General features: G+C 41.4%; 1 protein-coding gene across 1 annotated transcript in view; it reads left to right on the forward strand.

Annotated features, from left to right (window-relative positions):
* The first annotated feature begins 23,558 nt into the window (after window positions 1-23,558).
* The window catches only part of LOC134534229 (E3 ubiquitin-protein ligase TRAIP-like), a 61,988-nt gene continuing 59,390 nt past the window's right edge, over window positions 23,559-26,156 (forward strand). Inside the window, exon 1 of the mRNA XM_063372539.1 lies at window positions 23,559-23,761. The gene's annotated coding sequence lies outside the window, so the exon portion shown is untranslated. The remainder of the gene's footprint in view (window positions 23,762-26,156) is intronic.

Below are 26,156 nucleotides of genomic sequence, written 5' to 3' on the forward strand. Positions count from 1 at the left end.
AGGTCTTGAAAATCAGTCCCATCGCTTCAAGTGCAGACGCAGTGTAATTTCTTCGTTTCTAAAATTTACTAGTTTATCGTTTTGATCGACAATGTCCACTACCACTTCGTATACTGTTTTGGCGAGCACAGGGGCGTAAATGATACTTTGCGGTACTTCGACCAGTTTATATCCTGGCGGGGCCATTGGTGAAAACTCGTGTACCATGTTGTTTAGTTGTCCGTTGAGGTAAGTTCCACTTGCCAAATTACAGTTTATGCGTATTACATTTGTCGACATGATATTTACAGGTCGCGTGGAGACGTGCAAGGTCTTGGCTGCGTATATTTTCGGTTCGAATCCGAGCATGGTACCTATGGTGCCAGGTTTCGTAAAGTCGACATTTTCACTGCAGTAAAGTTCGCACTGTAGCGTGTTTGGATTATCTCGCAATTCGAAAATTGTGTTTGGAGACAGGGCTTGCTTGATGTACTTTGTAATATCGCTCAACTCGTATGCGCCGGTAGGTATGGAAACTTCCCGAGCTGTTGTTCCATCACTTTTCAAGAAGCACATTTTGCAGTTTTCCTCGTCGATATTAGGTATGGCATTATACGTTTGAAAATCTACGAGTCCGATGCTCCATTCTCCGACTAAATCCAGCGGCGGGTAGAATGTGGCTCGTAGCTGCGAGCTACGACCTGTCAATATGAGTGTTACGGACATGACTGATTGATTTTCGCTACTGTACGTTTATTTTATATACTTCATATTTGGCCAGAAATCTCAAGCACAAGTGTCCGCAATTTGTTTGATTAGGCCTCTGTTCCGTTTCGTAATTGTAAAACATCGTAGTGGTCCGACCCAGGTACCGTCGCAGTTCTGGCGGAGGCCGTAAATTACCGAAACTGTCGTAGTAAGTAGCTTTTTTTCCCGTCTTTACATAGGCCACCCAGTGCGTGCCGCGACCCGCCGACGTGTCTAAATTAATTATGGCGCGCTCACGTGTCTTTGGCTTGCTGGGCAAAGTGTCTCGCATAAACACGCCACGGAAATTTGGTATTTTAAGTTTGCGTGCGTACTTTATTAAATCTACGTTGGTGAGCGGTCGTTTCGGCAGGGAACTTAGGATTTTCTCTTTACTCGTTTCTTTTTCATGCCTCGACCTGCCTTGTGAGGCCGTAGGTACAGTCCTGCGCCGTTTTTTTTACCGATGGCAATGGCTTCCATGCTTGCATTATGTCTACGTGCTTCCTCCAACTGCTTTCGCTGGTTCTTGCTAGTGTTGACTGTTCTAGCGATATTTGCCGCGGCTGCTGCGATCCCGCCTAGTGCACCTATAGCAGGCACCAGCAGCGGTAGAAATCCGCCCTTTTTCTTGTTCTTTCGTTGTATCTTGCGCTTGCGAGACCTGGTCCGGCGACGAGCACCCATTCCTAATTTCGTCTTTGCCTTCATGATTTTAGATACGCCCCACGCTGCGAATTTCTCTCCTAGTCCCGCGTCCGACGATTTGCTTATTTTCTCGGCTTCCTGTGCCAATATCTGATCTGCTCTGTGCCTAGATTCCAGATACTTGCTTAATGAATATGCGATATCGTGCTTCTTGCACTTTTCGTCCAGAGAATTAATGCCCACGTCACCACGAGCTAACCTTTTGGCTAGTTTAGTCCCGGGGCCGCAAAATCTGTAGCCGGGAATGTGTAGCTCGAATGGTAGGTTGTTTATCAGCGAGTTTACGAGTCCCGCACCGATGTGTTTTTTGTTCTTACCTCTTCGAGACATTACATGCAACTGACCAGAAAGTATAAATATGCTTCTTTTATACAATTACTTTAGTACAATGCAGGCCGTCAAGCAAGACGTGTGTTTGCCCGTACGCATTACGCAGGACGATGACACTATCGGTCGTGAATCACGACATGGCGTATTATTACCGTCCACCGTACGTTGCATCATAGCGGGACCGTCAAACTGTGGCAAGACTTGTGTTTTACTGAGTTTACTGGAGGAGCCAAACGGTCTTCGGTTCGAGAACGTTTACTTGTATTCCAAGTCGTTGCAACAGCCAAAGTACCAGCGCTTGGCCGCCGTTCTACGCTCGGTGGATGGTCTGGAGTATTTTCCGTTTAGCGATAATACCGATGTGGTGTCTACCGACGAAGCAAAGCCTAATTCCGTGTTTGTGTTCGATGATGTGGCTTGTGAGAAGCAAGGCATAATACAAGAGTACTTTTCCATGGGCAGACACGCCAAGGTAGACTGCGTATACCTGTGTCAGACGTACGGTAGAATACCCAAACATTTGCTGCGCGATAATGCGAATGTCATAGTTTTGTTTCGCATGGACGAACTTAATTTACGCCACGCTTACGACGATCACGTAAACACCGACATGTCGTTTCAGGAATTTAAAGACATGTGCTCCTTATGTTGGAAAGATGAACACGGATTCCTAGTCATCGTAAAGGACTGGCCGCTATATAAGGGCAGGTACAGACAGGGTTTCGATCAGTTTATCGTCAAACATGAATCATAGCATTTCTAAATTTGGACGCAGCAGTCGAGCTCCGCGTACCGAACTATGCACCGTGAAACACGATGATGAAATACGTAAATACATTTCGCTACTTGGCCAAGAAATAAAACGCGCAAAAGATGAAATAATAGTGTACCTCGTAGCCATAGACCAGCGCGTGGAAGCTTCGGATTCTCGAATTCGTGACATGATCGAAGTTTCGAATGCACAAAGGCGTGACGACCTAAAGTCGCTTCTGTCAAAACTTAATTCACGTCTGGTGTCTAAAGGTGCTTCGAAATAAACAGTATGGATGTTAACACCGATTTGGCTAAGCAACTGCACGATGTCATCGAAGCCATACGAACAAAGTACTTGCTCGCCAAGCAACACAGATTAAGCGACGAGGTTCGAAGAGAGGAAAAATTGAAGCCCTTGAGTGCCCGTCTGGATAGTTTCATAGCCAGGCGAGGGGACGTTGAAAACGAGAAACCGACTAAAATCGAAGTAAAAGAAGAGCCGCAAACTACGTCCACGGGCAAACGAAAGCGAAGTCCACAATTAACAGACGATTCCAACGTATCTACTAGCGAAGACGAAGTTCGTGTCGGTCGAACTCTTAGGAAGAAACCTCGAAATAAAAAAGGTTTTGAAGTCGGTCCTCTCGCTAGCGAGTATCTGGCCTCCTCTGTACCTCGAAACAGCGACGCGACGTATGGCGTGCATAAACGAGGTAGTAAATGGGTCCTTGGTTCGAAGGAAGTACATTTCGTGTCCGGCGATAATATTGAATGTGGAAAAGAGGTGATAAAACTTACTCGTGGATTATGCGAACTTTTGTTTCGTAAAAAACCGCGACGGTATTCTGAGATGGATTTGCGAAAATATAGAAGATTGCTGGATGCTTCCAACGCCGTTTACGCAAAAAATGACCCGAAAACGGGTCGATTCAAAGATTATGAACATGAAAAATATCCTTTGATAGCTAGTCTTTTCTTAGACATCGAAGGGACCGGACTTTATAAACTCGACACTGGTAGAAAATTGGACTATGTATATTATGACGACCCCAATGAAATAGTTGATCGTCTTAGACTGCTGCAGGCATCTCAGAGCGTGGGAAATAATTCACACAGCAACGAAATCGCTTCCATACTTGAAGAATTACGGGAAGCGGGTTATATTGAATAGTTATCATGTCAAAGTTTGCCATTGCGGACGAGTTGCATAAACCCGCAAGACGTAATTATCCGCGTCGAAAAATCAAAATCAAAGGATTGGACGACAATTGGCAGTCTGATCTGCTCGAAATGTGTGAATATTCACGTGTGAACAAGGGCTACAGGTACATTCTCATAGTCATAGACACCTATTCAAAGTTCCTGTGGGCTAGACCCTTAAAACGGAAAACCGCCGTGGAAGTTACGAGTGCCATGACGAATATTTTGAAACATAAACGAAGACCTTCGTTACTGCAGACGGACGACGGGAAAGAATTCTACAATGCATCATTCAAGGCACTGATGAAAAAGTTTGACATTACGCATTATTCTACGTTTAGCGGTGTCAAAGCGTCAATGGCGGAACGTGTGATTCGTACGATGAAGAATAAACTGTATAGGAATTTTACAGCGAACGGTAATTACAAGTGGCTGAGTTTACTTCCTAAACTCGTACGGGAATACAATTCTACTGTGCATTCTACAACGAAACTCAAGCCGAAGGACGTAAAGGATAATCGACTGCTTCGAACTGTGTACTCCAAGACGAATATACTAGATTCGCGAAAGAAAAAAGCGAATATCGGTGACATTGTGCGGATTTCGAAAAATCGCGGAATTTTTCACAGGCCTTACAAGGGGAATTGGACTGGTGAACTTTTTCGTGTATGTAGAATAAAAAATACGTATCCGCGTACTTATTTTCTCGAGGATCTGAAAGGAAAACGTATAACAGGGGCGTTTTATGGAGAAGAGATTATGAAAACTAAATATCCAGATACTTTTCTCGTTGAAAAAGTGTTACGGCGTAAGAAGGGTAAGGCCTTAATACGATGGTTGCATCATGGACCAGAGTTTGACTCGTGGATTGATGAAAAGGATATTTTAAAACAATGAGTTTGTGTAACAACTTGTGTGTAAAACATATTTTGTGTGTAAATAAATCTTTGTATGTAATAAATTGTATTTTTTATTTATTTCTGTACGTGTATAAATGCGTCATGCGGGGAGCGTACAAGAAGCGCAACCGCTCCGGCCGAAAGACGTTGGACGACTGTCGTGTAGTGATGGGTCGTTCGCGAACGAGTCGTTTATACTGAACGACTCGTTTATGTGAGCGACTAGTGATGGGTCGTTCGCGAACGAGTCGTTTATACTGAACGACTCGTTTATGTGAGCGACTCGCGAGTCGCTCTTCAAAAAAGAGCATATCATTCGCGAACGATATTAAAGGTAAGAATCGGCAGGCTATATTCACGAATGATACACAGAAAGGAATGGTTGAATGACTTTGGCTCGCTCGACGAAATGTGAGAATGAAGCAGATATCTCGTAGGTGTGATAACCTTGGCTTGTTTGGATGAAAAATGAGACAAGAGAAGTTGGCGGGTAGCAGATAAGACCGCTAGTTTGTAGGCTTATAGAATTTCATTATCGCGTGTTTTCTACAAAGACACATCTTTGGTAACAGATTCATAACGTTGGAGCGTGGTATCTGCTTTAAATCACACAGCACAGCATTCTATTTTTTAAATCCTAGAGAGAAACAATACGAAAAGAGTGCAGGTTTCTTTTATCGTGGAAAAATATTGTAAAGAAAAAACCTTACAACATGCCACATCACATATTGTGTAATATTGGGTTTATTGACTTAAAAATTAGCTAAAAATTGTGAAAATTGTTTTAAAAATTGATTCGACTACTCGGTAAAAAAGCAATGTAACGTCTTGAAATAATTTTGTGATATCTTGGATTAAAAAAACATATAAAATTTTACATATATCCTATAGCTGCACAGAAATTTTGAACATAATTAATTTAAAAATAAAATTAGGTGAGATGGTAAATTACGCATTTAAATTAAATTAATAGCTACATGAATTTAAGCGAAAATGATTACCTTATGTTGACTGCAGCAAGTGTATATTTCGACTTTCAAAACGGAACACTTAGGCCTATGTACTAGTTGAGATGCTAATTAACACTGACTCCTGCTGCACTTTCAAAAGCCGACACACGTTGAATAAGATTCAGATTCTTCTTACACATAGGAGTAATCCTTTTTGTTGAGATCGATGCATAACAGTTCGAAGTTAAAATTACTGAAATAATAATGTACTCGGGAATTGTTTCTTGGTCCATAATGAATGTTTGCGATAACTGCAATTATTTGGTAAACACCGATTAAATATCCATATTTCAACAAGTCATTATAATAAGGCGCATTTTAAATATTGTCCACAAAGTACTTTACAAATTTTCATTCAGAAATAATATTTGTGAAACAGATTTTCCTGAAAGCCTACTTCTTCTATCTGTGATAATTTGGCCAGCTTTAGAAAAAACTCGTTCGCATGGAACTGAGGTCGCAACTACACAAAGACGTTTTTTGGCTAGTTGGAATAGTGTTGGATAAACTTCACGCCTTTCAAACCACCAAGTGAGCGGGTTTCCATTTCTTGGCAACAATGGTTCCTGTAGGAATTTATCGACTTCAACTATCCCTGCAACTTTTCGATTGGGATTGCTCAGCAATTTTTTTACACTTTCATCGAACTCTTCCCAAATCGAAGACCCCTGGTATTGAGTAGCATTTTGCACCTCATGTGTTATGGTTGGATTAGATTTAGATCCGAATTTCACGCAGTGCGAAATTAGAGTCTGTTTAATTTTTTCCGAAGAATTCACATCGGAAAAACCACGGGCCTTGAATCGCGGATCCAACATCGTAGCTTCTGCAAACACACTGTTTTCTTCAACAGCTTTGAAGCGTTTGTTGATGCCTTCTAGCAATCTCTCTGCAATTTCCTTGGCGGGAACATTTTCGTCGAGTTCGGAATTACGTCTAGCACACCATGTCTTCAGTGCTTTAACAAACAAAATTATTTTTGAAGCAGTGACTTGTTTTTCAGAGCTAATTTCTTCTGTGCAGTCCTTAAACACTTTCAATAATTTACATACATTTTGAATATTGCTCACATCTTCGTTCGTAATAACTGGAAGGTCTGGGTAGTTAATGGCTGTAGTTGAAGCTAGGGCATCTTTGACATCAACAATTCTTTGAAGCATGTCGTAAGTAGAATTCCATCTAGTGACGACCTCTTGCTTTAGCTTCAGACATGGCTCACCTAATTGCTCTTGCATGGATTTCAATTTTGCACAAGCTTGAGGGCTTCGTTTGAAAAATGCCACGATACTCTTGACTTTGGTAAGTAGTATCTTGGTTTTAGTCCCATCAAGTCCATGCTGAACAATCAAGTTCAGGTTGTGGGCAAAACAAGATATGTGTGTCCAGCCGGTAAGGTTAACAGCTGCCACCATGTTAGCTGCATTGTCACTAACAACTGCAACAACTTTTCTGTCGATGCCCCACTCATGTGTCACTCGCCTTAATTCCTCTGCTACATTTACAGCAGTGTGCTTGTCGTCATAATTAAAACATTCAAGAAGACAGGAATGTAGTTCCATATCTTTGTTAATATAGTGTGCTGTTACTGATATGTAACTTTCATTTTTTACTGATGTCCAACCATCTGTCGTAATTGTAACTGCATCAGCAGCCTCTAGAGCAAGCCTAACTTTTACTTTCGTTTGTTCGTACATTTGAGGCACTAAAACAGTGGAAACAGTCTTTCGAGTAGGAAGTTGGTATCCACTGTTTAAATTTTGCGAATATTTTCTGAAAGCTGGGCTTTCTACTATTCTGTAAGGCAGGTAATCTTTAACAATCAATTCTGTAAGACTGTTATCAATGTCTCTATTTTTCCTATTTGACAATGGCTTATGAAAGTATGAAGAAATTGTACTCACACTTTTCCGACCTGTGTGTAACACTGTTTCTACTGACTGTGCTTCACTAGAAGGGACTGTGTTTCGTTGAGTATTTGAAGTTTCTTCTGCAGGCCTACTGGATACAGAAGGTTCTGGATCATTTGGTTTATCCTCTTCAAATCTTGAGATATCTGCAGGTAGCTGACGTTTCAAGGACAGTGAAATTGTGGGATGTATGGTTCGCACATGGCGTGTGAGATTAAATGTACTTCCACCTTTGTACGAAATCACTTTTGAACAGAAATTACATTTTGCTTTTCCATCACTGTTATTAACTTCTGAAAAATAGTCCCAAATTTGACTAGTTTTTTGATTTCTGGGTGCCATGATTAAATAACGTCAAAATAATTCATGGAAACATTAAACACTTTAAGTATATTAAAGATCAAATAAATAAAGTTAATCTTATTATTATGTATTTATACTCACTCCCGTGTTCAAAATGTTTGGCCACAAAGAAAGACTGTTTGCTGCTCGCGACTTTTTGCGACCCCGACTCGCTCGTGAATGAAATGACAACTCACGACTCGCAACTGAACGAAATGAATATCCCGGACTAGCTCCTGAATGAAGTGACGCGCTCCGACTCGCTCGCGAGCGTAATCTACAACTACCGACAGACGATCCGCTCATGAACGATATGACTCTTTTGAATGACTCAAACGAACGACTCCCTGTCGAGAGTGAGCGCACGTGAACGACTCTCTAAAACGAACTGTTTCGACCCATCACTATGAGCGACTCGCGAGTCGCTCTTCAAAAAAGAGCATATCATTCGCGAACGATATTAAAGGTAAGAATCGGCAGGCTATATTCACGAATGATACACAGAAAGGAATGGTTGAATGACTTTGGCTCGCTCGACGAAATGTGAGAATGAAGCAGATATCTCGTAGGTGTGATAACCTTGGCTTGTTTGGATGAAAAATGAGACAAGAGAAGTTGGCGGGTAGCAGATAAGACCGCTAGTTTGTAGGCTTATAGAATTTCATTATCGCGTGTTTTCTACAAAGACACATCTTTGGTAACAGATTCATAACGTTGGAGCGTGGTATCTGCTTTAAATCACACAGCACAGCATTCTATTTTTTAAATCCTAGAGAGAAACAATACGAAAAGAGTGCAGGTTTCTTTTATCGTGGAAAAATATTGTAAAGAAAAAACCTTACAACATGCCACATCACATATTGTGTAATATTGGGTTTATTGACTTAAAAATTAGCTAAAAATTGTGAAAATTGTTTTAAAAATTGATTCGACTACTCGGTAAAAAAGCAATGTAACGTCTTGAAATAATTTTGTGATATCTTGGATTAAAAAAACATATAAAATTTTACATATATCCTATAGCTGCACAGAAATTTTGAACATAATTAATTTAAAAATAAAATTAGGTGAGATGGTAAATTACGCATTTAAATTAAATTAATAGCTACATGAATTTAAGCGAAAATGATTACCTTATGTTGACTGCAGCAAGTGTATATTTCGACTTTCAAAACGGAACACTTAGGCCTATGTACTAGTTGAGATGCTAATTAACACTGACTCCTGCTGCACTTTCAAAAGCCGACACACGTTGAATAAGATTCAGATTCTTCTTACACATAGGAGTAATCCTTTTTGTTGAGATCGATGCATAACAGTTCGAAGTTAAAATTACTGAAATAATAATGTACTCGGGAATTGTTTCTTGGTCCATAATGAATGTTTGCGATAACTGCAATTATTTGGTAAACACCGATTAAATATCCATATTTCAACAAGTCATTATAATAAGGCGCATTTTAAATATTGTCCACAAAGTACTTTACAAATTTTCATTCAGAAATAATATTTGTGAAACAGATTTTCCTGAAAGCCTACTTCTTCTATCTGTGATAATTTGGCCAGCTTTAGAAAAAACTCGTTCGCATGGAACTGAGGTCGCAACTACACAAAGACGTTTTTTGGCTAGTTGGAATAGTGTTGGATAAACTTCACGCCTTTCAAACCACCAAGTGAGCGGGTTTCCATTTCTTGGCAACAATGGTTCCTGTAGGAATTTATCGACTTCAACTATCCCTGCAACTTTTCGATTGGGATTGCTCAGCAATTTTTTTACACTTTCATCGAACTCTTCCCAAATCGAAGACCCCTGGTATTGAGTAGCATTTTGCACCTCATGTGTTATGGTTGGATTAGATTTAGATCCGAATTTCACGCAGTGCGAAATTAGAGTCTGTTTAATTTTTTCCGAAGAATTCACATCGGAAAAACCACGGGCCTTGAATCGCGGATCCAACATCGTAGCTTCTGCAAACACACTGTTTTCTTCAACAGCTTTGAAGCGTTTGTTGATGCCTTCTAGCAATCTCTCTGCAATTTCCTTGGCGGGAACATTTTCGTCGAGTTCGGAATTACGTCTAGCACACCATGTCTTCAGTGCTTTAACAAACAAAATTATTTTTGAAGCAGTGACTTGTTTTTCAGAGCTAATTTCTTCTGTGCAGTCCTTAAACACTTTCAATAATTTACATACATTTTGAATATTGCTCACATCTTCGTTCGTAATAACTGGAAGGTCTGGGTAGTTAATGGCTGTAGTTGAAGCTAGGGCATCTTTGACATCAACAATTCTTTGAAGCATGTCGTAAGTAGAATTCCATCTAGTGACGACCTCTTGCTTTAGCTTCAGACATGGCTCACCTAATTGCTCTTGCATGGATTTCAATTTTGCACAAGCTTGAGGGCTTCGTTTGAAAAATGCCACGATACTCTTGACTTTGGTAAGTAGTATCTTGGTTTTAGTCCCATCAAGTCCATGCTGAACAATCAAGTTCAGGTTGTGGGCAAAACAAGATATGTGTGTCCAGCCGGTAAGGTTAACAGCTGCCACCATGTTAGCTGCATTGTCACTAACAACTGCAACAACTTTTCTGTCGATGCCCCACTCATGTGTCACTCGCCTTAATTCCTCTGCTACATTTACAGCAGTGTGCTTGTCGTCATAATTAAAACATTCAAGAAGACAGGAATGTAGTTCCATATCTTTGTTAATATAGTGTGCTGTTACTGATATGTAACTTTCATTTTTTACTGATGTCCAACCATCTGTCGTAATTGTAACTGCATCAGCAGCCTCTAGAGCAAGCCTAACTTTTACTTTCGTTTGTTCGTACATTTGAGGCACTAAAACAGTGGAAACAGTCTTTCGAGTAGGAAGTTGGTATCCACTGTTTAAATTTTGCGAATATTTTCTGAAAGCTGGGCTTTCTACTATTCTGTAAGGCAGGTAATCTTTAACAATCAATTCTGTAAGACTGTTATCAATGTCTCTATTTTTCCTATTTGACAATGGCTTATGAAAGTATGAAGAAATTGTACTCACACTTTTCCGACCTGTGTGTAACACTGTTTCTACTGACTGTGCTTCACTAGAAGGGACTGTGTTTCGTTGAGTATTTGAAGTTTCTTCTGCAGGCCTACTGGATACAGAAGGTTCTGGATCATTTGGTTTATCCTCTTCAAATCTTGAGATATCTGCAGGTAGCTGACGTTTCAAGGACAGTGAAATTGTGGGATGTATGGTTCGCACATGGCGTGTGAGATTAAATGTACTTCCACCTTTGTACGAAATCACTTTTGAACAGAAATTACATTTTGCTTTTCCATCACTGTTATTAACTTCTGAAAAATAGTCCCAAATTTGACTAGTTTTTTGATTTCTGGGTGCCATGATTAAATAACGTCAAAATAATTCATGGAAACATTAAACACTTTAAGTATATTAAAGATCAAATAAATAAAGTTAATCTTATTATTATGTATTTATACTCACTCCCGTGTTCAAAATGTTTGGCCACAAAGAAAGACTGTTTGCTGCTCGCGACTTTTTGCGACCCCGACTCGCTCGTGAATGAAATGACAACTCACGACTCGCAACTGAACGAAATGAATATCCCGGACTAGCTCCTGAATGAAGTGACGCGCTCCGACTCGCTCGCGAGCGTAATCTACAACTACCGACAGACGATCCGCTCATGAACGATATGACTCTTTTGAATGACTCAAACGAACGACTCCCTGTCGAGAGTGAGCGCACGTGAACGACTCTCTAAAACGAACTGTTTCGACCCATCACTATGAGCGACTCGCGAGTCGCTCTTCAAAAAAGAGCATATCATTCGCGAACGATATTAAAGGTAAGAATCGGCAGGCTATATTCACGAATGATACACAGAAAGGAATGGTTGAATGACTTTGGCTCGCTCGACGAAATGTGAGAATGAAGCAGATATCTCGTAGGTGTGATAACCTTGGCTTGTTTGGATGAAAAATGAGACAAGAGAAGTTGGCGGGTAGCAGATAAGACCGCTAGTTTGTAGGCTTATAGAATTTCATTATCGCGTGTTTTCTACAAAGACACATCTTTGGTAACAGATTCATAACGTTGGAGCGTGGTATCTGCTTTAAATCACACAGCACAGCATTCTATTTTTTAAATCCTAGAGAGAAACAATACGAAAAGAGTGCAGGTTTCTTTTATCGTGGAAAAATATTGTAAAGAAAAAACCTTACAACATGCCACATCACATATTGTGTAATATTGGGTTTATTGACTTAAAAATTAGCTAAAAATTGTGAAAATTGTTTTAAAAATTGATTCGACTACTCGGTAAAAAAGCAATGTAACGTCTTGAAATAATTTTGTGATATCTTGGATTAAAAAAACATATAAAATTTTACATATATCCTATAGCTGCACAGAAATTTTGAACATAATTAATTTAAAAATAAAATTACGTGAGATGGTAAATTACGCATTTAAATTAAATTAATAGCTACATGAATTTAAGCGAAAATGATTACCTTATGTTGACTGCAGCAAGTGTATATTTCGACTTTCAAAACGGAACACTTAGGCCTATGTACTAGTTGAGATGCTAATTAACACTGACTCCTGCTGCACTTTCAAAAGCCGACACACGTTGAATAAGATTCAGATTCTTCTTACACATAGGAGTAATCCTTTTTGTTGAGATCGATGCATAACAGTTCGAAGTTAAAATTACTGAAATAATAATGTACTCGGGAATTGTTTCTTGGTCCATAATGAATGTTTGCGATAACTGCAATTATTTGGTAAACACCGATTAAATATCCATATTTCAACAAGTCATTATAATAAGGCGCATTTTAAATATTGTCCACAAAGTACTTTACAAATTTTCATTCAGAAATAATATTTGTGAAACAGATTTTCCTGAAAGCCTACTTCTTCTATCTGTGATAATTTGGCCAGCTTTAGAAAAAACTCGTTCGCATGGAACTGAGGTCGCAACTACACAAAGACGTTTTTTGGCTAGTTGGAATAGTGTTGGATAAACTTCACGCCTTTCAAACCACCAAGTGAGCGGGTTTCCATTTCTTGGCAACAATGGTTCCTGTAGGAATTTATCGACTTCAACTATCCCTGCAACTTTTCGATTGGGATTGCTCAGCAATTTTTTTACACTTTCATCGAACTCTTCCCAAATCGAAGACCCCTGGTATTGAGTAGCATTTTGCACCTCATGTGTTATGGTTGGATTAGATTTAGATCCGAATTTCACGCAGTGCGAAATTAGAGTCTGTTTAATTTTTTCCGAAGAATTCACATCGGAAAAACCACGGGCCTTGAATCGCGGATCCAACATCGTAGCTTCTGCAAACACACTGTTTTCTTCAACAGCTTTGAAGCGTTTGTTGATGCCTTCTAGCAATCTCTCTGCAATTTCCTTGGCGGGAACATTTTCGTCGAGTTCGGAATTACGTCTAGCACACCATGTCTTCAGTGCTTTAACAAACAAAATTATTTTTGAAGCAGTGACTTGTTTTTCAGAGCTAATTTCTTCTGTGCAGTCCTTAAACACTTTCAATAATTTACATACATTTTGAATATTGCTCACATCTTCGTTCGTAATAACTGGAAGGTCTGGGTAGTTAATGGCTGTAGTTGAAGCTAGGGCATCTTTGACATCAACAATTCTTTGAAGCATGTCGTAAGTAGAATTCCATCTAGTGACGACCTCTTGCTTTAGCTTCAGACATGGCTCACCTAATTGCTCTTGCATGGATTTCAATTTTGCACAAGCTTGAGGGCTTCGTTTGAAAAATGCCACGATACTCTTGACTTTGGTAAGTAGTATCTTGGTTTTAGTCCCATCAAGTCCATGCTGAACAATCAAGTTCAGGTTGTGGGCAAAACAAGATATGTGTGTCCAGCCGGTAAGGTTAACAGCTGCCACCATGTTAGCTGCATTGTCACTAACAACTGCAACAACTTTTCTGTCGATGCCCCACTCATGTGTCACTCGCCTTAATTCCTCTGCTACATTTACAGCAGTGTGCTTGTCGTCATAATTAAAACATTCAAGAAGACAGGAATGTAGTTCCATATCTTTGTTAATATAGTGTGCTGTTACTGATATGTAACTTTCATTTTTTACTGATGTCCAACCATCTGTCGTAATTGTAACTGCATCAGCAGCCTCTAGAGCAAGCCTAACTTTTACTTTCGTTTGTTCGTACATTTGAGGCACTAAAACAGTGGAAACAGTCTTTCGAGTAGGAAGTTGGTATCCACTGTTTAAATTTTGCGAATATTTTCTGAAAGCTGGGCTTTCTACTATTCTGTAAGGCAGGTAATCTTTAACAATCAATTCTGTAAGACTGTTATCAATGTCTCTATTTTTCCTATTTGACAATGGCTTATGAAAGTATGAAGAAATTGTACTCACACTTTTCCGACCTGTGTGTAACACTGTTTCTACTGACTGTGCTTCACTAGAAGGGACTGTGTTTCGTTGAGTATTTGAAGTTTCTTCTGCAGGCCTACTGGATACAGAAGGTTCTGGATCATTTGGTTTATCCTCTTCAAATCTTGAGATATCTGCAGGTAGCTGACGTTTCAAGGACAGTGAAATTGTGGGATGTATGGTTCGCACATGGCGTGTGAGATTAAATGTACTTCCACCTTTGTACGAAATCACTTTTGAACAGAAATTACATTTTGCTTTTCCATCACTGTTATTAACTTCTGAAAAATAGTCCCAAATTTGACTAGTTTTTTGATTTCTGGGTGCCATGATTAAATAACGTCAAAATAATTCATGGAAACATTAAACACTTTAAGTATATTAAAGATCAAATAAATAAAGTTAATCTTATTATTATGTATTTATACTCACTCCCGTGTTCAAAATGTTTGGCCACAAAGAAAGACTGTTTGCTGCTCGCGACTTTTTGCGACCCCGACTCGCTCGTGAATGAAATGACAACTCACGACTCGCAACTGAACGAAATGAATATCCCGGACTAGCTCCTGAATGAAGTGACGCGCTCCGACTCGCTCGCGAGCGTAATCTACAACTACCGACAGACGATCCGCTCATGAACGATATGACTCTTTTGAATGACTCAAACGAACGACTCCCTGTCGAGAGTGAGCGCACGTGAACGACTCTCTAAAACGAACTGTTTCGACCCATCACTATGAGCGACTCGCGAGTCGCTCTTCAAAAAAGAGCATATCATTCGCGAACGATATTAAAGGTAAGAATCGGCAGGCTATATTCACGAATGATACACAGAAAGGAATGGTTGAATGACTTTGGCTCGCTCGACGAAATGTGAGAATGAAGCAGATATCTCGTAGGTGTGATAACCTTGGCTTGTTTGGATGAAAAATGAGACAAGAGAAGTTGGCGGGTAGCAGATAAGACCGCTAGTTTGTAGGCTTATAGAATTTCATTATCGCGTGTTTTCTACAAAGACACATCTTTGGTAACAGATTCATAACGTTGGAGCGTGGTATCTGCTTTAAATCACACAGCACAGCATTCTATTTTTTAAATCCTAGAGAGAAACAATACGAAAAGAGTGCAGGTTTCTTTTATCGTGGAAAAATATTGTAAAGAAAAAACCTTACAACATGCCACATCACATATTGTGTAATATTGGGTTTATTGACTTAAAAATTAGCTAAAAATTGTGAAAATTGTTTTAAAAATTGATTCGACTACTCGGTAAAAAAGCAATGTAACGTCTTGAAATAATTTTGTGATATCTTGGATTAAAAAAACATATAAAATTTTACATATATCCTATAGCTGCACAGAAATTTTGAACATAATTAATTTAAAAATAAAATTAGGTGAGATGGTAAATTACGCATTTAAATTAAATTAATAGCTACATGAATTTAAGCGAAAATGATTACCTTATGTTGACTGCAGCAAGTGTATATTTCGACTTTCAAAACGGAACACTTAGGCCTATGTACTAGTTGAGATGCTAATTAACACTGACTCCTGCTGCACTTTCAAAAGCCGACACACGTTGAATAAGATTCAGATTCTTCTTACACATAGGAGTAATCCTTTTTGTTGAGATCGATGCATAACAGTTCGAAGTTAAAATTACTGAAATAATAATGTACTCGGGAATTGTTTCTTGGTCCATAATGAATGTTTGCGATAACTGCAATTATTTGGTAAACACCGATTAAATATCCATATTTCAACAAGTCATTATAATAAGGCGCATTTTAAATATTGTCCACAAAGTACTTTACAAATTTTCATTCAGAAATAATATTTGTGAAACAGATTTTCCTGAAAGCCTACTTCTTCTATCTGTGATAATTTGGCCAGCTTTAGAAAAAACTCGTTCGCATGGAACTGAGGTCGCAACTACACAAAGACGTTTTTTGGCTAGTTGGAATAGTGTTGGATAAACTTCACGCCTTTCAAACCACCAAGTGAGCGGGTTTCCATTTCTTGGCAACAATGGTTCCTGTAGGAATTTATCGACTTCAACTATCCCTGCAACTTTTCGATTGGGATTGCTCAGCAATTTTTTTACACTTTCATCGAACTCTTCCCAAATCGAAGACCCCTGGTATTGAGTAGCATTTTGCACCTCATGTGTTATGGTTGGATTAGATTTAGATCCGAATTTCACGCAGTGCGAAATTAGAGTCTGTTTAATTTTTTCCGAAGAATTCACATCGGAAAAACCACGGGCCTTGAATCGCGGATCCAACATCGTAGCTTCTGCAAACACACTGTTTTCTTCAACAGCTTTGAAGCGTTTGTTGATGCCTTCTAGCAATCTCTCTGCAATTTCCTTGGCGGGAACATTTTCGTCGAGTTCGGAATTACGTCTAGCACACCATGTCTTCAGTGCTTTAACAAACAAAATTATTTTTGAAGCAGTGACTTGTTTTTCAGAGCTAATTTCTTCTGTGCAGTCCTTAAACACTTTCAATAATTTACATACATTTTGAATATTGCTCACATCTTCGTTCGTAATAACTGGAAGGTCTGGGTAGTTAATGGCTGTAGTTGAAGCTAGGGCATCTTTGACATCAACAATTCTTTGAAGCATGTCGTAAGTAGAATTCCATCTAGTGACGACCTCTTGCTTTAGCTTCAGACATGGCTCACCTAATTGCTCTTGCATGGATTTCAATTTTGCACAAGCTTGAGGGCTTCGTTTGAAAAATGCCACGATACTCTTGACTTTGGTAAGTAGTATCTTGGTTTTAGTCCCATCAAGTCCATGCTGAACAATCAAGTTCAGGTTGTGGGCAAAACAAGATATGTGTGTCCAGCCGGTAAGGTTAACAGCTGCCACCATGTTAGCTGCATTGTCACTAACAACTGCAACAACTTTTCTGTCGATGCCCCACTCATGTGTCACTCGCCTTAATTCCTCTGCTACATTTACAGCAGTGTGCTTGTCGTCATAATTAAAACATTCAAGAAGACAGGAATGTAGTTCCATATCTTTGTTAATATAGTGTGCTGTTACTGATATGTAACTTTCATTTTTTACTGATGTCCAACCATCTGTCGTAATTGTAACTGCATCAGCAGCCTCTAGAGCAAGCCTAACTTTTACTTTCGTTTGTTCGTACATTTGAGGCACTAAAACAGTGGAAACAGTCTTTCGAGTAGGAAGTTGGTATCCACTGTTTAAATTTTGCGAATATTTTCTGAAAGCTGGGCTTTCTACTATTCTGTAAGGCAGGTAATCTTTAACAATCAATTCTGTAAGACTGTTATCAATGTCTCTATTTTTCCTATTTGACAATGGCTTATGAAAGTATGAAGAAATTGTACTCACACTTTTCCGACCTGTGTGTAACACTGTTTCTACTGACTGTGCTTCACTAGAAGGGACTGTGTTTCGTTGAGTATTTGAAGTTTCTTCTGCAGGCCTACTGGATACAGAAGGTTCTGGATCATTTGGTTTATCCTCTTCAAATCTTGAGATATCTGCAGGTAGCTGACGTTTCAAGGACAGTGAAATTGTGGGATGTATGGTTCGCACATGGCGTGTGAGATTAAATGTACTTCCACCTTTGTACGAAATCACTTTTGAACAGAAATTACATTTTGCTTTTCCATCACTGTTATTAACTTCTGAAAAATAGTCCCAAATTTGACTAGTTTTTTGATTTCTGGGTGCCATGATTAAATAACGTCAAAATAATTCATGGAAACATTAAACACTTTAAGTATATTAAAGATCAAATAAATAAAGTTAATCTTATTATTATGTATTTATACTCACTCCCGTGTTCAAAATGTTTGGCCACAAAGAAAGACTGTTTGCTGCTCGCGACTTTTTGCGACCCCGACTCGCTCGTGAATGAAATGACAACTCACGACTCGCAACTGAACGAAATGAATATCCCGGACTAGCTCCTGAATGAAGTGACGCGCTCCGACTCGCTCGCGAGCGTAATCTACAACTACCGACAGACGATCCGCTCATGAACGATATGACTCTTTTGAATGACTCAAACGAACGACTCCCTGTCGAGAGTGAGCGCACGTGAACGACTCTCTAAAACGAACTGTTTCGACCCATCACTACTGTCGTGGCTTTTACCCCCTCCACAGCGCCTGTGGCGGTGGTGGGGGGGCCCGCGGTGGTGGTGGCAGGGTGGGGTGGTGGAGATCTTACTTTGCAGAAATATGATCTCTCCTCACACCTGCCCCATGCAGGTGCAACTTCCCCCTCCATGCCGCTCGTCGGACCGTGGGACACGGCGCTGGGGGGCACAGACCAGATGTCCTCTTCCAGAACACGTGTGCTGGTCGCCGCTTGCTAACAATATATTACAAAAATTATTTTATTAAGAGTAACTTTTAATATTTTTAACTATAAAGACGAAATGAAAAGGTTTATTCCAAGTATAAGGTTATAACGAATTAATTTTCTTTACAAGTATAAAGTCATAAAGAATTAATTTTTTTACAAGTATAAAGATGTATAATTTTTTTCTAGGTATAAAGTTTCAAAGATTATATTTAAAAAAACAATTGAGTATAGTGACTCGAGGATTTATTATTATGATAAAACACAAACTTTCTATGTAATCGTACATACATATATACATTAGTTTTTACCTCAATTCCTCCTCCCCCCTACCGAGTACCTTCTTCGTGACGAGTAGACGAAAAGTACAATTTTTTAATACATACTTTATCATCTAAAACCTTATAAGGTTTTTTATTTATTTTTGTAGAGGTACATTGAAAAGAGAAAATAATAAATTATAAGAGGGTGGTGGGGGAGGGGCGGAGCGTCGTGTGCGAGAAAAAAATAATAAATTAAAAAAGGGGTGGGGAGGAGGGTAGGGGTGGGAATGGAAAAATACAAGAGTAGTGGTAGGGGTGGGAGTGGAAAAATACAAGAGTAGTGGTGGGGGAGGGAGTGGAAAAATACAAGAGTAGTGGTGGGGGGAGGTTATTACGATGAAAAATAATAAATTAAAAAAGGGGGGGGGGGTGTTTAAGTTCGTATATGTGTTGGTAAAAGTGGTGGGGGTCATTCTGCCTGCGTCCACCGCGGGGGAAGGATCGGTCGTCATTTTTTAATTTTTTTTTGCCTCTGCCGGGTTCGAACCGAGGACTCCGAGCTCCGTGTCGAAAAAGTAATTTTTTATTAATAATTTATTAAAATTTTATTAAGTGAATTTTTTTATAATTTTTAAAAAAAATTTCGTTAAAATCGGATAATAAATAAAAAAGTTAAAGATGGCGACCGTAACGAAAATTGCAACAGTGACGTCATAATTCAAAATGGCGGAAAACACATCACCGGAATTTTCTAGAACACAATGACGTCATCCAAAATGGCGGATCCAAGGTGTCGGGTCCAAAATGGCCGTCGTGATATACTTGTCCCGTTACATTATGTCCCGTTACGATGTGTCACGTTACGCTGTGTCCCGTTACGCTCATCCAAGATGGCCGCCGTGATGTCAGAATCCAAGATGGCCGCCGTGACGTCAGAATCCAAGATGGCGGAAACCGGCTCCCGGCTCCACACCCTGAACCCTGATCTCGGACATACTATTATATACTACTGTTAGGGATCTGGAGGAAGAGGTCAGCAACTTGCGGAAGCAAAAGGTAGCGCTAGAGGGTCAGATACAAAAGTGGAAAGATACAATCGAGGGGGAAGGTAGGGATGACTGGGTAAGCAAAATGACTGAGACGAATTTTTACATGATCCCGAAAAACATATGTAATATACCTATTTAACATTAAAGTTTAGTATGTCGGTACATTATTTTTTTCCGCTCTTTGCTCGTGATTATTCCATCGCGTAATAAAAAAATTTCTTTGAATCTACAAATCATTGAACAAGAATTTATCAAGCAGATTTGCAGTTATTTTTAAGCATCTTCACTCGCCTATTCTGTGGGGTTCGCATTTTAAACTTATTCTTAAGGGGAGTCTGACAGTAAAAAAATTAACATATTGACTTTTTTTAATTTTTAATACCAAAATAAAATTTCGACTTTCCTGAATAAAGTGATATGAGTGTTATTGCGAAAAGCTTTTTTCCATCTTTAATTTTTATTTTCATTTCTAGTAGCTGTGTAGTTGTCAATGAAAAAATACGGATTATTCGTACCAATAATTATGAGAATTTTCAGAATGTTTTAATGTATTGTAAATTAAATTATGAAGAACATAAAAATGCTATGATAGTAATATGTCGAACAGCTCACTATTCCAAGTTTTGTTATATTGTGATTTTACTTTATCAATTTGAATGTGTTATTTTGTCATATAACTTATCATAAGAAATTTATATTTTCAGATTTATTAATGGTAAAGCAGTTTTACTGTCACGTTTCAAATAATTAAGAGATCTCCTGTCCTGATATTCAAATGAATTTTTTTTAAGAGTGGGCAATGAGTGGGATAATGCCGTCTTTGTTAAATTGTTTACTCAAGGCTCAGCCTCACTTAAATATTTGATTATAGCTTGTTTTGATTATTGCAGTTGTTTGTTAGCACATACTAAGAAAATGTAACTACTTATAGCTATAGATAGTTGGCAAAATATACTATCTCACACTACAAATATTAATCTTCAACCACCGTCATGTAATTATGATGCAATTAGTCAAACATATTTTTAATTAGAAATACATATTTGCCTTTTCTACAGCTCTAGATAACTTTATGATGTCTGGGAACTAAATTTGAAGGTGCTTGAAATTTATGTATACTCTGTGCAGTGGGAAAATTCAACAAATTGCCTAATGAATTCTACGAGGTGAAAACTGAAAGTTAAAATTTCTGCTAGTAGTACATTCTATTTTTATACGAAAGATGCTTAAATAGCACCATTTTGCTCCTTAGAATACAATTCTTTTTTCTAGCAGGGGAGAGCCCCCGGACAGTCCTTTGTTAAATCCACCAATTATAATGATACTCTCCTTTGCCCCCCCCCCCCCCCCATTAAATATTTGCTTCCTACGCGCCTGGCTGTGGAGCACAATCGCGAATGTTGTCATTTTAATCAGCACACACTGTATTTCCCCCCCCCCCCCCAACACCCGTGGGACGGAGCATCCGTCCTAGGCCGCATTCTGTAATCTACTGCCTGGTTGCGGCTTTGTAAACTTCCTCCGTGCGAAAAGCGCGAGGGGTACATTATGCCAGCGGGATCTGGTGCTGATGGGGTGGGGATCGGGCTTTACCGCCGCAGGAGGTACAACGTCAAGGTGAATAAATGGCCGAAGTTCATCCCATATGTGCACCTTGATGTCTGGCAGGGCTGTCTTTTTCCGATTGCCCAGGTGCAATTCGGGAAAACAGCAGGATTTTCCGCACTAAACACAGTTACACTTTCTCGCTGCCGCACTGGCTTTCGCTGCAGAACAGTGTGTGCCACTGCTGTACAGCGATGCCATCGGTAAACATATAAATGCCAGTCTGGATATAAACTCGGAACAATGCATCCCGAAACTTCCTCTGATCACCCTCCCCTCGCAGACGACACCTCGCAATATCTTGCCTGCCTGTTCTACCCACTTGTTGCTCGGAATGCGGTGAGAACTTAGATGTTCCTCACATTGACGAAAGAAAAGTCTTAGGTCATCTAACGGACAGTCTTCAAAAACTGGAAGAAACAGTTTGTCTTGCATCCCTGTGGTTCTTGCCTCAGCATCACCCACACTTCTCCTGCTTCACTTGGGAGTGGAACTGCACACTTTGGACATATACTCTTGGTGTGGTGATCGTCGTTTTGGTTTCTTACATGCAGTGTTGCTTACCTTTTAGTGCCAGTCATAGGATTGACATCACTCCATAACCACGAAGTACATATCTTTGCAGGCAGAAACAGGTGTTAGGTGACGTGCTTATATCTATTAGCCAGTCAGTTCTTGGTACTGTTGGCAAGTTGACGCCAACCGCCGGTGCTCCCTCTGGTCCGCAAAGGTCGTTATGCCACAACAACACTTGTCCCTAAGTGCACCGAACACGCCCGAGCGTGATGTCCGCCGAGTGTGTGAAAGTGCGCCGCGACGAACATCAAAGCGACGTCAGCGCCCGGCCGGGTGTGGCAATGCGCCTAACTAATTATATATAATTACTAGCTGCCCGACCCGGCTTCGCACGGCTATAGGTACTAATGGAAAAAAATTAAGCCACATCTCCCATTTATAGTAATGGTAAATAAAAAAAAATTCAGTGAAAATTTATTACAATGCTGTATAATGTACCGGAGAGAAAATGAATAGCACCGATGGTTACCCGACTCGTGCACGCAACGTACAACTGATGTACCCGTACTTCGCTACGGCAGTCTACAGGCAGATCACTCTTGCGCCGCTCATAATACATGCCCCTCGTTGTGGGTACGCCACTGCCGCGCGATGCCCGTTGCCATGGAGACGCAGAAGGCATGAACAATGCAAAATACTGTTCTCATGCAGACAAAGTACCCACTGTTGCCTGGTTTTAACCACCCATTAGATCTAATTTTCGGAAAATGTCATCCTGCGTAACATAAGGAACAATAGGGGCAGGCATATTTCGCGAAAAAATCTGCTCGGCGTCGGCGGTCCCTCTCCCACCCTCCCCCTACCCCTGCCCACTACCGCCACACCTCCCCCTCCCACTCCCGCCACACCACCCCTTCCCAATACCACCACACCTCCCCCTCCACCCCCCACTACCACCACACCTCCCCCTCCCACTCCCGCCACACCTCCCCTTCCCGCTACCACCACACCTCTCCCTCCACCCACCACTACCACCACACCTCCCCCTCCCACTACCACCACACCTCCCCCTCCCACTACCACTTGCAAAATTTCAACGGTGATGAGGACTGCACTAACAATGAAATAGCCGTTGCCATAGAGACGAATGAAGCATCAACAAAGCAACAGCCGTTGCCATGGTGATTTCCTACCAAAAACTGGAAATATAAAAAAAAAATTAGGGGTGGACTACCCCTAACATTTAGGGGGATGAAAAATAGATGTTGGCCGATTCTCATAGATACCGGATAAGCACAAAAAATTTCATCAAAATCGGTCAAGCCGTTTCGGAGGAGTATGGCAACGAAAACTGTGACACGAGAATTTTATATATAAGATTTGTCAAATTAAAACAACTAAATTAATAACAATTTAAAAGAAGATTCATGTAAGGGAAATTATGTCTAATTGTTTTATAAGCATATATTTTGTAACTTGTCTTTAAGTCCAAAACTGGCCGGGTCGGTTTTCCCGCGTTTCACGTGGTTAGGCGCGAGGCCGCAGGGCTGTCTCGCGCTCAGTTACCGTCTGGAGCTCGCAGGGGTCGGACGCTCCGCGCACGTCGGGCCATCAACTTTAGCCTCTCTTCAACATTTCAGCAATAGTGTAAGTTTTTGTAAATCGTTTATTTAGCTCGGCGCTGACCCCAACCCAGTCGCACGATATCTCATGCGGCTCTTAATTTATTAAATTCTTCCCAATAGGGAACTTTATTTTCATATGTAATTCCATGTCCAGTTTAAGGACCGCGTAGTAGTGGTACACAATTTTCGGCTCTTTAGCCAACTAATCGTTATCGTCGAAGTTTCCTACGTAATAAGTGTTGAGAATAATACTGACTAACTTTCGTCTCTTAACTTTCTCCATTTTAATTGTGCAAAGTGTAACGTGTATTTTAAGTGTCTAACTTTCATTTGCAAAAGACGTTTACGTGTACGTCTCCAGTTGGCGTGTCCACGTAATTTCTGAAACGTTAATGTTTCGTTGCAGGCTAGACTGCAAACCATCCTGAACATAGGAACTTTTCTACGTATTTACCAGCCCGCCTAAGTTGGGGCAATACCAGTTTCATTTACATGCCAAACCTTTCACAGGGACGAGAACCCACTGTTTCAGTTTGTCGATATAACTTTGCAATCCATCTTGGTCGCGCAAACCGTCACGTATAGAGATACGCGTGTCATAGCGGTCCGACAACGGACGCGGCCAGTGTAGGGACGAATGAGTGTATCTATACTGAATAAAGTGCAGTGTCCTGTAACTCGTTTACCATTCATTTATAAGGCGTTCTGGGTTGCCTAAACAGCCCAGGTAATTTTCGAAACGAGACGCGCTCCTGCCTGCAGCCACGAGGCCGAACCCCCGTTAAAACCCCTGAGATATTTTACAACGCTAATAATTAATTAAAAGCTAAAACAGGCAGCGGGAGTGGCGCCATTTGGCGCGCAACTAGTGTGGCTTTCGAAAAACGAACTTTCGAACGTTTTTCAAAATTTATAAAGTACATCAAAATTAATTCAACACGAGTGAGTTTAAGGCCGGCAAGTGGCATTCAGTTTTTGTGACATTTTTATCATTTCGGGACGATTCAATAAGGAACATTTGTATTTTAAAAAAAAGTTTAATTTTATTTTCTTAACTCCGACGCGACAGTCTCACGCCAAGGCGGCAGCGGAAGCCGCCGTGCCAGGACACGGGATACGGTGCCGCAAGATAGCGACGGGAGACGGCGCGGCGAGATAGTATCGGGAGACAGGAAGATCGGTTTCGCCGCGACGCGATAACGCCGGCACCGCGGGATACGGCCGGGATAGATTACACGGCGTCTCACCGCGATCGGTTACGACTCGGAACCGCGGGAACGGCGCGCCGCAACCGCGGGACACCTGCGCGGCGCAGAGTGACGTCACAGAGGGACAGCTGTGCACAGCCGCGCACACATCACCGTGCTTCCGCGGGACAGGAGGCGTGCGAGCACGGGACACCGACTCGGGGGTGAGGGGAGGCGGTCCTCCCTACCTGCTCGCGCCCTGTCATCGACGTCCTGATCCGTCGACCGGACAGTCTGCCGCGAACGCGTGTCACACGTCAACATGAACGGGGACGACCCATGGGAAACGTGCTTGCGGGCGGTAAAGCACACCGCGGAGACAGACGACGCGGGACGTCCCGGGGACGAGAGTGACCAGCCAGCAAAACAGGAGCCGCAGAAACCGGACGTACGAGGGGGCGAGTGCGGGGCCGCACAGTCCCGCGGACAGTCAGACGAATTAGCCACTTGCTACCAGTGCGGCACGCTGTGCCACCGAACATGTACAGTCGCGCAAGAATTCCTAGTTTTCCGGGACGGACTATTCATGTGCCAGGCGTGTGAGTGTAAGGCGACCGCGCCGACGCAAGTAGCGGTCATGACCGGCCCAGCCCGCACAGGCGCCGGGATTAGGCTTCCCGAGTTCGCTGGGCAGGAACATGAAGACCCAGGAGCATTCGGCCGCACCTGCCGAGACAGTCTGGCCCGTTACGGCATTCCACTCGATGAGTGGACGGAGCGGGTGAGTGACCAGCTTAGAGGGGCCGCCCTGGACTGGTGGGCTATGGTCGGGGAAGGCGAAATGGCCTGGGACGACTTCATTTCTCGGCTGGAAAGCCGGTTCGACGATGCGCGGGCACGAGCACAGTGCCGACGCTCGCTGTTCTGCACCCCGCAAGGCGACGACGAGGACGTGGAGGCGTTCATACGGGCCAAGGTGCGGCTCCATCGACGCCTAGCCACGGGAGGTTATTTGAGCGAGGCCCTAGGACTAGTGGTCGAGCTAATGAGGCGGGAGCTGCGGCCCCACCTGAGGGGGCCACCGGACGTGACCTGGAGGACTTCGTGCAGTTGGCCAGGGAGATCGAGCGGGACGTACAGGCACTCACGACAAGGACCAGTCAACAGGTGACGGCGCGGCCACAGCCCGTAGCGCCGGAAGATCGACTGGCGGTAGTGCCCTACAGAGCC

The sequence above is a fragment of the Bacillus rossius genome, chromosome 1 (genome assembly GCF_032445375.1).
Source record: "Bacillus rossius redtenbacheri isolate Brsri chromosome 1, Brsri_v3, whole genome shotgun sequence".
Classification (NCBI taxonomy): domain Eukaryota; kingdom Metazoa; phylum Arthropoda; class Insecta; order Phasmatodea; family Bacillidae; genus Bacillus; species Bacillus rossius.